At 43.5% G+C, this 14647-nt stretch overlaps 1 protein-coding gene across 1 annotated transcript in view; it reads right to left on the bottom strand.

The window, feature by feature from the left end:
* Positions 1–14647, bottom strand: part of Bcl2 (BCL2 apoptosis regulator) — a 164463-nt gene that overhangs the window by 86504 nt on the left and 63312 nt on the right. The gene's annotated exons all lie outside the window — the stretch shown is intronic.

Here is a 14647-nt window from a genome sequence, read left to right as displayed (position 1 = left end):
AATAGGAAAAAAAAACCTCTTTTTCCACCCATGGATAGAGATCAAGTGGAAGGAAGGCAATCATAAAGACAAACCAACAAAATACAGAGTAGGAAAAAACAGATGGCGAGTCTTTGAAAAGACTAAAAAATAGGTAAATGTTTGACAAGATTGAGCAAAAAAAGAAATCACAAATAAACACTACTAGGCATCAAAGGAGGACAAAACTAAATATAGCAAAAATTTTCTTAAAGTAGAAGAATTCTACTCTGTTTTAAAGCCACAGATCTAAAAACAGGAGAAATGGAAAACTCAGAAAAATATGTTACAAGAAAGCACATAACAAAGATAGCAAAAGGACAAATGCTCCTGAATGTGCTCTTATGAGTTCAAACTAAACCTAGATTTTAGAATTAAACTATGAAAAGACAAAAAATGGAAAGTAGTAGGTTGATCTCAGCTAAAAATTACCAATGCAAAAATTCTAAATAAGGTATTTGTAAACATTCCAGCAGGGTAGAGTATGCATTAAAATACAGTCTTTAATAAATATTTGGTATATATGTACCAGGTACCACTTATATTTATCACATGACAAATATATGAGGGGAAAGTAATGACCCAATAATGTTTATTCTGGAAGCTAAAGATATTTGATATTATAAAGCCTTCATGTAATTCACCACATTGACAGGTTAAAAAATAAAAAAGCTATAATTATTTCAATGTACAGAAAAAGCATTTAATAAAAATTAACGGTGATTCATAACTTAAATGTATAGTAAAATGCCCAGCCAACTGGGAACAGAAGGATGTTTTTACAAAGAGGTAGTTTCTACTAAGAACTCTACAATAAACTTTAGGAACATTTCCTTTTAATTCAGGAACTGAACAAATAAGACTTTTCTCTCACCACCCCATTCATCATTGTGTGAGATATCCAACTGATGCAATAAAACAAAGGAGCAGAAGAAATCAGGGTTAGAAATGAAGGGGAAAGGTGGTATTATTTTCAGACGATAAGACCGTCTACATAAAGGATTCATGAGAATCTAATCACAACGGAGTGAGTTTGGCAAGAACACTGGAGACAAGATTAATATACCAACATCCATGGCTTCCTTACATATCTGTAGCCACTTATTCAAAAGTGTAATTATTAAATTCCTTTAGCAATAGCAATAAACTCTGAGGTCCCTAGGAATAAATCTATAGAAAGAGGTACAAGACATATGAAAATAAACACACACACACACACACACACACACACACACACACACACCTTCACTGGAAGTCTTAGGACCCAAATAAATGGAGATTCAACAACATCAACATCAATTGCTCCAGGTTAATATATAAACTGAGATTCTTTTGAAGATCCCAGAAAGGGTTTTTTTCATTGACTTGCCCTAACAGATATCAAAACATTTATATATATAAGCTACATAATTAAGACTCCATAGAGTGCAGATGTAGATTAGGGGAAATGCCAGGATACATTTGAACGCAGTGTGTAAGAAAAGAATGAACTATTTAATGGTGGTTCTGGGGCTACTGCTGTCCATATGGGCAAAGAATAGGTATCCAGCTCTTACTACATCCAAAAATGAATCCCAACAGAATTATAGTTAACTTACAACCCTTAGGAAAAAATGTTTTAGACACTATTTTTATGATATCAGGTTGAGGAATGACACAAACATATAAACCATAAAGCGGAAAGAAAAACCTTTGATACATTTGATTTTAAACTTTACTTCACAACAAACAGTGCCCCAAAAAAGCAATGTTTAGGGGCTGGGGTTGTGGCTCAGTTGTAGAGCACATGCCTTGCACATGCGAGGCCCTGGGTTTGATCCTCAGCATCACATAAAAATAAATAAAATGAAGATATTGTGTCCAACTACGACTAAAATAATATACAAATATATTAAAAAGGCAATATTTAAAGACCCAAAAAATGCAGATTTTTAAAAAGTATCTATCATACATAAAAATCTATCTTAATAATCTATAAGGAAAAAAAGCATAAAAAATTAGCTAAATCTACAAATAGGTAATACAAGAAGAAAAATAAATAAATTCAAACAACAAAAATGGTTTTATTTTTAAGAGAGAGAGAGAGAGAGAGAGAGAGAGAGAGAGAATTTTTTTTAATATTCATTTTTTAGTTTTTGGCGGACCCACCATCTTTGTTGGTATGTGGTGCTGAGGATCGAACCTGGGCCGCACGCATGCCAGGCGAGCACGCTACCGCTTGAGCCACATTCCCAGCCCCCCAAAAAGTTTTTTTTTAAAAAAGCCTAAAGGTATTATCATTAAAGAATAGCTAGAAAAATATATATATCAATATTACAATGAGATACCTCTTCACTCCATCAGATCAGCCAAACTTAAAAGCCTAGAGAAGATGCAGGACAAGCAAAACCCTCTTACACTATTGCTGGAATTAACTGAGAATAATTTGCAACATCCACCAAAGTTCAGGCTTTCACTCTAAGACCCAGAAATCCCACTTCCCTCTGTATCTTTGAGAACCTCAACAAGTCCACATGGAAACATGTCCAAAGAAGTTCACAAGAGCTCTGTTTATAAAGTAACAAACTGCAAACAATCTAAACTCCTCCCATCAATCAGGGAGTAATGTACTATGATATATTCATAGAAAAGAATTGATGTATGTCTTAGTTGGTTTGTGCTGCTGTAACAAAAACACCAAAGACTGGGCGACTAGGACAACATTTATTCCTCAGTTCTGTAGGCTGGGAATCCAAGACCAAGGCACTTGGATTTGGTACAGACCCACTTCCTGGATCATAGATGGTCTCTTCATTGTGTCCCCACTGACAAAAGGGTAAAAGGTGGATCTCTGGGTGACTTTTATAAAATCACTAACCCCATAATGAAAGCTTCACTCACAAAGTCGCTTCCAATAGCATCCATCACATTGCAAGTTAAGGTTTCAACATATGAATTTTGGAGGTATACGAACATCCAGTCCACAACAATAGAGCAGTTAAAGGATCTACATAAATGAGTTAGGATAAATCTCAAAGATGTCACTTCAAGAGATAAAATAAGCTGAAGAAAGAACATTCAGGAAGAACATTACTATAAATGTTTAAGCTTGCAAAATAATGCTAGGTGTTGTTCATGACACATAACTACATAGAAAATGCAGCAATAGACACATAACCGCACAATATGGGCACAGTGGTTACTTCTGGGAGGAGTGGGTAGAATGAAACCAGCGTGGGGCACAAAAGAAGGTTTAACTAACATTTGCTGTTAAAAAAAAAGGCTTTTAAAAATGTGGAAATTTTTTAAAATGTGAAAATTGATTCCTAGCCCCACAATTTGCCACATTAGAACTTATTTAATTTACTCAAATAGACTAAAATGCATCATCCCATCTATAAAATGGGAACTATTTAGTATAGTATCTAGCTCAGATTTTCTAGGAGAATAAAACAAAATAAAGAAAGGAAAACTTTTAGCACACCACCATTAACAAAATGACAAAACAAAGAGAAAGTAATTTGCCAGGCATATGGTGGACAAGAGATTGGTATCAAGCCTACATTATGTACTCCAATAAATCAATAAGAAAAGAAGTGAAACAAAAGAATAAAAGATAGCACAGGAAGGAGGAATCTGACTGTTGAGTAATCAAATGGAAAGATGCTCCATCTTTGCAAAAGATGCTCAATCTTACGACTTCCTATAGCTCATATTGGTGAGAATATGCAGCAAGAGGAATTCTTGGACCCTTCTAATGGGCAGGTAAACTGGTACTTTAACTCTGGAGAGTGATTTGGCAGCATCCAGGCAAGCTGAAAATATGCTAGCTGTATCACTCTGCTTCGGGCCACACACCTGAGAGAAATGACCACAGTGTGCACAGATCACTGTCCTAATATCAGAAAGCCCAGACTAGAATGTCCTCAAGAAACAACCTTAATGTTCTTCATGCAATAGAATATGACACAGAATGCAAGAGGGATACATAGAGGAATGTGCTTCACAACAGACAAATCCTACAAACAGAACTTAGCACACTAACCCTGTGTGTGTTTAGATACAGAAAGATATTTTACATATTTGTATTGTTTATGGATATGCACATGGAAAAGAGAAAACCACACCTGATGGTAATAAGCATCATGCTTTAAATCAATGATGTGACACTTGGGAAGGGAGAAGGGAGTTGCTTCTCTTTCCTCACCTTCTCTTTTTAGCAAGCAAAGCTAGGTGGGAAGATCCGAAGCAATATGGATAAAGATACGGCAAAACATGGCGGATGCACATGCTGTTCTATTTTCATGATGCTGTTCTATTTCCTATTTGCTTGAAATGTTTCATTATGAAAAACACTGCTTTGCACATTTTAAAGACATCAATCAATGCAGTTATACACCTCATGATGATGTTCAGATCAACACTGGATGACATATGCTGCCAGTGGCCCCACAAGATCACGTGACCTAGTGACATTAGAGCTATCTGAGCTTGTGTGAGCACCTCAACCGCATTGTTGAGGTGATGAAGTCACCTCAGTGATGAAGTCACCTCACAGACACACCTCTCAGAGCAGACCCCCTTGGGTGATGCATGCCTGTATTCATCAGGAGCCCCCAGAAGCAGGCAGGACTGGTGTTTGCATCAATCAACTGAAGGATACAGAGCTGGCACAGTGGCCCAGGTTAGGACTCCAGGGCCTGAAGGCCCACTCCTCACAGCATCTTCCCTCCGCTGAGTCAGTGGCTCATCTCACACAGGGAACAGTGTAGGGCAGGCAGATGAAGCAGGAGAGGACTTCTTCCTTTCTGGAACAAACCGCAGCCTTAGGAGGGCGATGACATAATTCAATAAAAAAACGGAAGAAGCCAGGCCGCTCGGGTCATCTGACAGCTTCTCAATGAACCCGTCCGTCACTCATTCTTGGAGGAGCTGAGCGTCACTGTGCCACTGCTGAGGAGGAGGAAGAGACTAGGGGAAGTGAGAACAGTGGCCGTGGGGCCAGCATCCTTCGGGTTCAGAGCTAAGCATGGGGTGCTGCCTTTGGGGACACTTGACCCAAGGTCTTGTCTGGGACCTGACCCTTACTCTCTCTGTCTTTTAGCTCTTATTTAAAACTAAGGACGTAGATGTCCACCTCGAAGCCGGTGGAATTCTAGAACAGACTCTCCATTCTGTTCCTCAGGATTTCTCTTTTTCTTTTGTTTTCAATTTTGAAGCAGCAGCTTCCTCATCGAATCTGTGCACGTGGTTTGAGGCTCACTCCTGGCCCTGTCCCAGCTCTGTTCATTCATCCCGGGTAAGGACATAGGATGCCCAGCAGGAGTGCCTCATACCTGTTCAACCTCCAGCCATGCTGCTCCTGGGCCCTGTCCCAGCCCTGCCCGGTCCCTCTCACCCAGCCTACAGACTCCTCTGGAAGGAGGTTGGAGTAACTGCCAATGGAGAATCGAGTAATATGCTCCATCCCATGCAGGAGCAAACACACCGTGGGAGGTGGGAGTGGTCTCCACCAGCGACTCTCCCCTGAAGCCCACCACATGCACATTTCAGGCTGGAAATAAGAGAGAATGTCCTGGCTGGAGGAACTGCTAAATAGCAGTGTGGGTAACCAAGGGAGGTTCCCGAATCTCCTCTAGAGATCTTTAAAACTACGATACGGCCTCCTATGTCCCAGATGATTTTCTGCAGCCCTGACTGGAGACAGATGGACGAGGTGGCCCAGGCCGCTCTCCCAGGCCTGGGATTCTGACTCTTGCTCCTCTTCCCCTCCTGCCTGCTTCCTTACTGCAGCCCAGCCTTGTTTTCACTCTGTCCCTCTCCTCCTCACACCTCTCCTTGTTCTTTTATGGAAAACTGGTCAAAGGTCAGGGTTGCCCAATTGCCCACACATAGTTTGCTGGTAGCATCAGACACCCAGGCAAAACAGGGGGACAATTCCAGTGCTGGAATATCTATCCGAAACTCGGAATCTGGGTGAAAACAGAAAATTAGCTGTTGCTAACAATCCATCGTAAATGAAAATATGATCCCAGTAATTGATTTTAAATAGATTTTTAAAAGAATCCTTGGCTGCATTTCATCGAGAATACAGAGTTTCAAAAGCGTTCATTCCAGGGTTGGTTTTTTTTTCCCCCTTTCTTCTGGCTTAAACCCCAAATGGCCAAGATCCCAGTCTGAATAAACAGTGTGGGTGGTGACTGTTCTGTGGGGCCCAGCAGAGGATGCAATCACTTTCAGACTCGGTTCAGCATTAAATCATGTGAAACTAGCCCGATGACTCCACATAACTTTTTACCCAGGCATGGAGGGCAGTTTAACTTGTGTTCTTTTCCCGCTTCTCAGGGAAGAAGAAGAAGAAAAAGAATCCTCCTAACTGTGAGTGTTTAATTATGTATAAAGTTCGTTGACCTCACAGGCGGCTGTCAGATGATCTTGCTAAGGCCTGTGAACGGCATCCCAGGAATGCAGTGATGTGGGCAGAACCCAAGTGAGTTCATGCCACCGAGCGCTTGAAATGGGACCGAATCGGCGGCCCTCCAGGAAGACTCCAGTGAAAACACGAGCAGAGAACAATCAGTAATTCAATCGCACCTAAGCATTTCTAGGTCTTCAAAAGTGATCCTTATAAATCAGAAACTCACGAAAAATCCCACAGGGATGGGGCCCGCGTCGACGGGGAAAGTAATTCTGTTTGCTGGTTCCTGCTGCAGCTGGCTGGAAATGCATGGATTTGCAGGGCTCCTTCCCCGTTTGAGAGGTAATGCCTTCTGACTTCCCCGTTACTGACATTAAAGGAAAATGATGAAGCGATTCCATTCATAAATACACGGCGGGACTTGAAGGAGACGGCAGAGTCGGTGTTTATTTAGACAGTGTTGACATAATACAGCCCTCGATGTGTATGCAGTAACTCTACCTGTCTGTCAGTGAGTGCCCTGAAGTGTGTTCTTCACACACAGAGGGCTGGATCCCCCTCTTCTGGTTCTAGGAGGAAGAGGGGACCACAAGATGGACTTCCGGACTCTGTCCCTCTTACGCTCTATGGGGGCAACCTCTGGTCCACTGGCCACCAGGCTGTTCACAAGGTACCAAACAGCACTGCAGCCAGGCTGGTATGTTCTTCCTGGTAAGGGGAGACCGGGGCCCCCCCGCAGACACAGCCAGATGGCCCACTGTAGGGGCTCTCCGACTCATGAGGGAGGAAACGTGAAATATTTGGGCTCGGCGCTTTCTAAAACATTTAAATTACCCAAGTGAAGGCCTGATATTTTCTTTCAGTAGCTTTCTCACCAAATAGGCTCACTTTATCAGTCAAAATATTATGCTTCTGCGGGCAAAACCTCATAGGATTGCATTCTAAGACCCACCTACACTGCAGTCCCTTTTGTACCTTTATGGGTATAAAATATAAAGAATAAGTGGTTGGAATTTGGCCAACAATCTGGATACCCTGCTGGAAATAGAACGCAACTCATTTCACTCTTAAATTAACCTGAAATTCTAGATTCCTTTACCAAATCACCCACCTAGATTTTTTTGGGAGGCATGGCGTCTCTGTATCCAATTCAAGTTAATTCAATAGATATTTGAAAAACACAAAATGATTAACTATTGGTGATACAAAAGCCATACAAGGCATGAAACCCTGAGACAGACATTCATTACAGCGGGAAGAACTGAGCAGGCTTCCTGCATGGAATCTCCCCAGGGTGGGGGCTGCACCCGCCAAGGGTTTCAACAGGCCAACAGAGTTTGCCAAGAGCTCAGGTTGCACTTACCCACATGCCATTCTGGAGAAGAAGGAGATGTAACTGTCACCGAGTCATGCTGTTCCACAGTATGGGTTCTATAATCTTATCTTGTTTTTTAACCCCTTTGATATCTGAGGACTTATCCCACAAGATAGGGTCTTACCTCTTTTGGGGAAACCATGGCACTTATTATTTGTTGCATGAACAATCAGTGGGAAAGAAAAGGAATTCCCTCTATTTTCCCACCCTGAAGAAGGAAGCTTCCTTCAACTCTTCCAACATTTTCTATAAATATGATTATCCCCATAGTTACAGAGGAAACATCCATCCAGATAAAGACATTTGGACACACAGTAATATCCTCAATCATTTCCACCTTTTGGATCCTACAATTTATAAAATTCCATGAAGGAAGTGACTCTTGTTCCTCATGAAGTTCCTGTGAGCTGCAGTTAGGGAAACAGCATCCTTGGGCATATTCTAATTCCTTCCCCTTTGCCAGGGGCCCTCGCAGCCTTTTCGTTATTTCTCATCTGTCACGTGTGCTGCACTCTGCCTGGTCACAGGGCTGCCGACCTGGGTCCGTACATCCTTGTGCATGAGAGAGACTGCTGGATTTGTCTTTATGTACCCCAGCATCATGAACAGAGCTGGTGCCACTAAAGTAATGAACAGATGAATGAATGATTATCATGACAATGTATCAGGAGTTGGCGTTTTTTTCTCAGCAAAGGACCAAGTAGAAAATGGGTTTTTTTAGCAATATTATCTCTATCATAATTACTCAGCTCTGCTGTTGTAGTCAGAAAGCAGACATAGACAGTACATAAACCAATAGGCATGGCTATGTTCCAATTAAACTTTATTTACAAAGACAAGGGGTGAGGAGCTGGGGATATAGCTCAATTGGTAGAATACCTGGCTCGCAAGCATAAGGCCCTGGGTTCAATCCCTAGCACTCTAGCAAAGAGGAGAGCAAGACTGGATCTATGGGACATTGTTTTTAAAATTAAGTCAAATCAGTTATTCATTTCTGCAGTATTAGGGATTGAACCCAGGGATGCTCTACCACTGAGCTTTATCCTCAACCCTTAAAATGTTTTGTTTTGAGATAGGCTCTCACTAAGTGGCTGAGGCTGGCTTCAAACTTCCAATCCTGTTTCGACCATCATTTTCTGACCTCTGGCCCATGATATTTATCTTGCCATAATCTCAGCATATTAAATTTTCACATGGCATCTATGTTTTTCAATAATTAGGTAAAGCGCAAAAAATACGTATTGTAAAGTGTGATTTTGAAACTCTGTAGTAATGAGGCCACTAAGAAACAAAGAACAGGAAAAGAGCTGGTCTACCAAGAATATTTCACGGTCCCCCCTCGTATACTGTATGCCAAAGGAACGATCCTTATCCCAAGAAATAAGGGTGGGAGTCTTGCCATTTGCACCCTCACCACCATCGAGATAACCAGGTCTGATGAGATCTCGGTGGAACTGCGTCATCCGCAGCGTCACCCTGCATTTGACACTCCCTTGGAAAGAGGGAAGGAAAGGTCCCACTCTCTACCAGACCACCTGCTCTCGGATTTTCCTGTTAACCCTCTTCCCGAGGTCACTGATGCAGAGGACACTCCTTTGCTGGGTGATTTCTGGAAAGCACCAGCCACAACGCACACGACGGAATCTCAATAGCGGGACAAACAGCAACGAGGAGCAGCAATGAGAATCTGATAAAAACTCCACGTCACTGCCTGCCACCCTGGCCCAATGAGACAGCCCTGGCCCTCTGTTCCTTTGCCCCAGCACTCCAGTGCCAGCTGGTCCTTGGTCCCTGTCAGCTGCGTTTCCTCTCTTCCAGTCTTGCCACATTACCAGTGAGCCCTCATTAGGCCGTCTACCCCACCCTGCTCAAAATGCAGCCATTCTGCCCCCGAATCAGCCACAGCACGGGGGACCTCAAGTGCCATCGTTTATACAAGCTCGTTTCATATCAGTTAAATTTAAAATTGCCTCGAACACGTATGGCAATGGCACATGGGAATCTTTTGTTCAGCATGAGATTTTATATCAAAATCAAGACACGATTTAAAAGAGGGACCAGATGCAGAGAAGGCAGTGAAAGGGAGCTAAGAGGATACGGGATATTGTGAAATTCCCCAAAAGGTTACTTATGGTCTTCTAGGACAAACCCTCACATTCCAGTTATGACAATCTTCAGGTAACATGGATTGGGTCGCTTAAGTTCTTCAAGGGAAAAGTCCCCAAGAATGAGTTATACCTTTATCGGCATCCCACCGTGAAGGCTAGATGAGGAAGGTCGACATCCCGGGGCAGGGGTGACCATGCATCACCCTCTTTTTCTTTCCCTCAGAGAAATTCAGGACTGACCTGTCCATGGAGAACAGTTGACCTCAAATTCCTTTCAACTTAGCCTCTTAGGCTGTGTCTACAGGATGCAGACAAATGGCGTGAAGAGAAAATATAGTGAGTACATCTAGGGATGACTGTGACCAACTCAGCCAGCACTGAGAGATGCTCTTCACCTCTCTGAGGCTTCAGGAGAACATTATATACTCCTTTCTTTTGGCTTCCAACTTCTTTACTACTGAACCCTTCTATTTGAAATGCAAAATTCTTAAAGTCCAACCCAAGATCTTCCGTGGTTTCATTTGGCAAAATATATGGGCCCCTCAGATGGGTGTGCTTAGAACAAATACAGGTAAAATGTCTTTTCAATCTATCGTTCTAAAGTTAACGTCTAAGGATGCTACTCAGCATCGAGAAAGGGGACCACAAGAGTTCATTTCATCAGTCCCTGTGGCATTCTGAGCAGAGCAACCAGAAAAATCTCGAGGAAAGAAAGAAACTTCCAGAGCCTGTTTTGGGCCCCTTTGCATTCCTCTTTTAAGCGTTACAAGATTGATCCTAGGCCACAGATGCAGCTTTTGGATGTCAGATTCAGCAGACAGATGTTTTCCCTTAAATCTGTTGTCTCTCCCTCCATCTGTTTATAGCGTGTTTCCATTTCAGCCTGCACCTAAAGTTCTCACAGCGAACTTTTGCACGTGCAAAAGGTTCCTTGCCTCCACACACAAAGGAGTACTTTTCTATCATTTGTTCTGTTTTCTACAAGGAATGCACTCACTCTTCAGGTAACCTGTTAACCCCTTACTGGTGTTTGTTTTCTCAGCCATCTTCTAGAAACTCTGTAGAAAATGCCCCGTAGAAATGATTAAGTCCTCAAGTTACGTGGCACCAGAAAGGGGCTCTTAGAGGTAGACTGCTGAGGCCTCGCTGCTGGTACTAACTGCTGAGCTCCCAGGATGGGGTCAAGGTCACTAATTCAATCCTGTGTTCTGTTCGTTCTGGGCTCGCATGAGGTCTTCTCCGTCAGTCAGACCCAGGAATTCCATTTGCATGTCAGTTTATGTCAGCCGAAGCAAGCGACAGAGCGCAGAGTCTTGTCCAACCTCTCTCACTACAGATTCATCCAGAAGATGAAGACTAAAAGCTGGAGAGCATCTGCTGCTGTCTGTCAAACACAAAGTGCCATGAGACAAGAGGGTTTCTTGGTAGTGATGGATACTCTACCTGACGGCAGAGGAACCACAGGAACCTGGACAGTGAGCAACACGTGCGCACACACACACACACACACACAACTGAGTACATGTCAAAACCGGTGAAATCTGAAGTAGGCCTAGAGATGATACTAATTTCAATTTCCTGGTGTGGGGGATGCACATACTCCATCCGGGACCCTATACACTCGAGTTAGGCAAAGTGTTACCCCCGGGGGAAGCTGGGGGAAGGGCACGCGTGGACCTTCCTGCACTCCTTTTGTTTTTTCCTATGAGTCTATAATTGTTTTAAAATAACAGGTTAAAAGTTATCTGGAAAGCTCTGTGAGGATTTCAGTGATTGACAGCTGCTTGTCCAACTGGCCTGATTGTTTCTGAAGCCCTCTCGGCCTCTCTTCTGCAGATGTGGCATTTTTAAGCATTTCCTATCGCCTTTCTCTAAGAAAGGTACGATGTCAACGTACCTTCTGATCTGTAAAACACAGGCCTCTGAACATGACAGCCATGGAGATGGGGTGGGGAGGGATAACCAGGCTTCTGAAGGGTTCCTCCTGGGCTCACCAGGTCCCGCCCTGGAACCAGCATCCCGTCAAGACAGTAGTACCTCTCTGTGTTTCATGGGTGTTGCCCAGGACCTAAAGGTTTAAGGGGTAATCCCCAAGTGACAAACATCTACATGAGGTCCTCTGATAAGAAAGAGGGAAGAAAGGAGAATACAACTTGGTCCAGGACTTTGCTCTTCCTTCTGTGTCCATAAATTTTACACCACTATTTCCACGGCTGGCTCCTCATCTTACGAGTCCCTGGCCAAAGCAACTCCTTCGTTCACACTCTAAACCAGTCTTCGCCCTCCCCCATCACTCCCCACACCATCCTTTCTGGCACAAACCATGACCTTATTTGGGAGTTTACTACTTATTGTCTGTATCTCTGCGTTCCACTATGGACGCCCTGAGAAGTTTCGTCTCTTTGGTGCATGACTGTGTCCCCAGAGCTGAGGACAGTAAGGTATCTGTTGACTGACTGAAGAGATGAATGAAACATCTCCAAAGTCAGGGCCCATATATGGTAATCCTCAAACACAGAGATCTTTATTAAGTCGCACACAGCCTTGATTAATCATCATCCACGCTAGGGTGGGTATGCGATGACCATTTTGTGTCTAGCTAAGAGAATGAACATGACAAATTTGAGCACTGTCTTCAACACCATCCACCCAATTCAAGTCCTATAGGTTCCCGACACAAAGGTCTGATTCCTGCCGAAGGTTTCGGTCTGAGACGGGCAAGGAGATGGATGAGGAGAGAGGAACAAGCTGAACACACCCACAGGCACCGCCTTCATCTTCAAGGATGGAGTCCAATCCGAATGTTTCTTTTACTCTCCTAAGTCAGCCCGTACTGAGTGGAGGCTTTCATCAAGAAGAGAGCAAGACAAGCATCCGGGAGACGGGTGCTCTGAACACAGGCAGGCAGAGAACAAGGGAGAAAGAGTCCCCCAAGCCAGGCTGGGTGACCGGGAAGGCCGTCTCCTATGTTGTCATTATCTCCATTGACTCGGCCCACAGGGTTTTAAGAGGTCAGGTGTGAGGACTGCCCTGTCACCATGTCACCAAGCTGTCTAGCGTCAAGCTTTCCTCCCCAACACATGTCATGTCACTGCTCAAAAAGGTGAGACTTCAGGACGTCACGAAACAACTCACGGCGGGCTGTGTTTTCAGATGTGGTGAAGTGCTTCAAGTAAATTACTAACCTCACGTGCATCTGCTTTAGCAAGGAGAGAGAGAGAGAAAAAAGAAAAAAAAAAGAATCCCCCAAAGACTCCTTTAAAAATCACAAGAATAAGAAACAAGGAGGCCAGTGACCCCTCGGCTTTAAAAGTATACGTGGAGCCAAGCCGCCCCAAAGTTAGTCTTCTGATACCAAAGTCAGCATGTGTGACCCCCCTTCGCTTCACGCTTCTCTTAAAAGAAAACAGGCTGGACTGTCTCAGTAAATAACGAAAGGTCAGAGAAACGCTACTCACAACATGAGCAAAATAACTGCTCAACCTGCCAAAACGTTTCCAAAGGCCCCACAGGCAGGAAAATCCAGTGGTGAAACAGCCCACAGAGCAGAGCCGCTGGGGGAAAGGCCGTCGGGCCTCCTGTCTGTATCTTATCAATAAGAAATAAAGATACAGACTGTGCCATCTGTTTCAACCAACACTGGGATACCCCTTCCCTCATAAAAGACTATGTGCCCCTAGTTCCGCCTCTCAGGCTCCTCCCTCAGGTTCTATTTTGATTTTAAATCCAAGTGTAGACGTGGAGGTGGGAGGACTGGGTACTCCAGAGAAACTTCCCACTAGTTTAACGCCAGCAACCCGAGGTTGGGCACTGCAGGTTTGTTTCATCGACAGAAGTTGTCTGAGGTGAACAGGATGCTAATTGTCGGAGCTTTACCAGACAGACAGGAATTCAACACATCCAAGGTAGAAACCAGGGCTGGCTCTCTCAGGATATTGTCTCAACTGATTCTGAATCAGCCATCTGGTAGGATCCTGCTGCCCCCAAAGCATGCTGGCTCTTAGCCGCAGGACAACGCCACACTTGGGGTGTGTTGCAAGACTCGCTGCAAAGATGAGATCTTATCCACCTCTGGCCTCCCGGGACACTGCCGGTGGTTGAGGCTCAGCCTATTCACTAGTGGGGTCAATGACACCCGTACTCTACCCTACTCCTGGTTTCAAACAGCAGGGTGGCATTTTGCAAAGTCTTTCCTGGGAAGCACTGGGCCTGCAAGATGCTACCTGGGTACAAAATAACTCTGATTCCAAGACGAGATTAATTTTGGAAATGCTTCATACAGTTATTACTACATTCCTCAGTTTGGGAATCACAATGCACAGGGGCAGAGTAAGGATTCTGCCAGGTGCCACAAGAAAGAAGCCACTTCCCCAGTGGCCTTCAGAAACGCTTGTCAATGAACAACTCCTATCCTTCCCAGGGACTAGTATTTTATAGACGGCATCCTGGGGAAGGCCACCTTAGTAGGGTTTCTAATTTGTGTCTAATCACATCTAATCTAATGTGTCACTAAGTTCAGCAGATTCTTCCTTCATGAAGGAATATATATGTAAGAATATATACGTATATGAATATGCTGTGAATATATATATAAGAATGTATATTAAGAATACAGTATGTATATTATGTGTATTATATTATGCACACACACACACACACACACACACACATACTGTGGTTGGAACTACCCACCTAACACTCTATTGTTCGTCTCCTATTCTTGAACCCTTGGCTTCACAATATCATAGA

This window comes from Ictidomys tridecemlineatus, chromosome 13 (genome assembly GCF_052094955.1).
Source record: "Ictidomys tridecemlineatus isolate mIctTri1 chromosome 13, mIctTri1.hap1, whole genome shotgun sequence".
Taxonomy (NCBI): Eukaryota; Metazoa; Chordata; class Mammalia; order Rodentia; family Sciuridae; genus Ictidomys; species Ictidomys tridecemlineatus.
The sequence above is the reverse complement of the archived record's forward strand: the minus strand, read 5'-3'. Positions and strand labels throughout refer to the sequence as shown.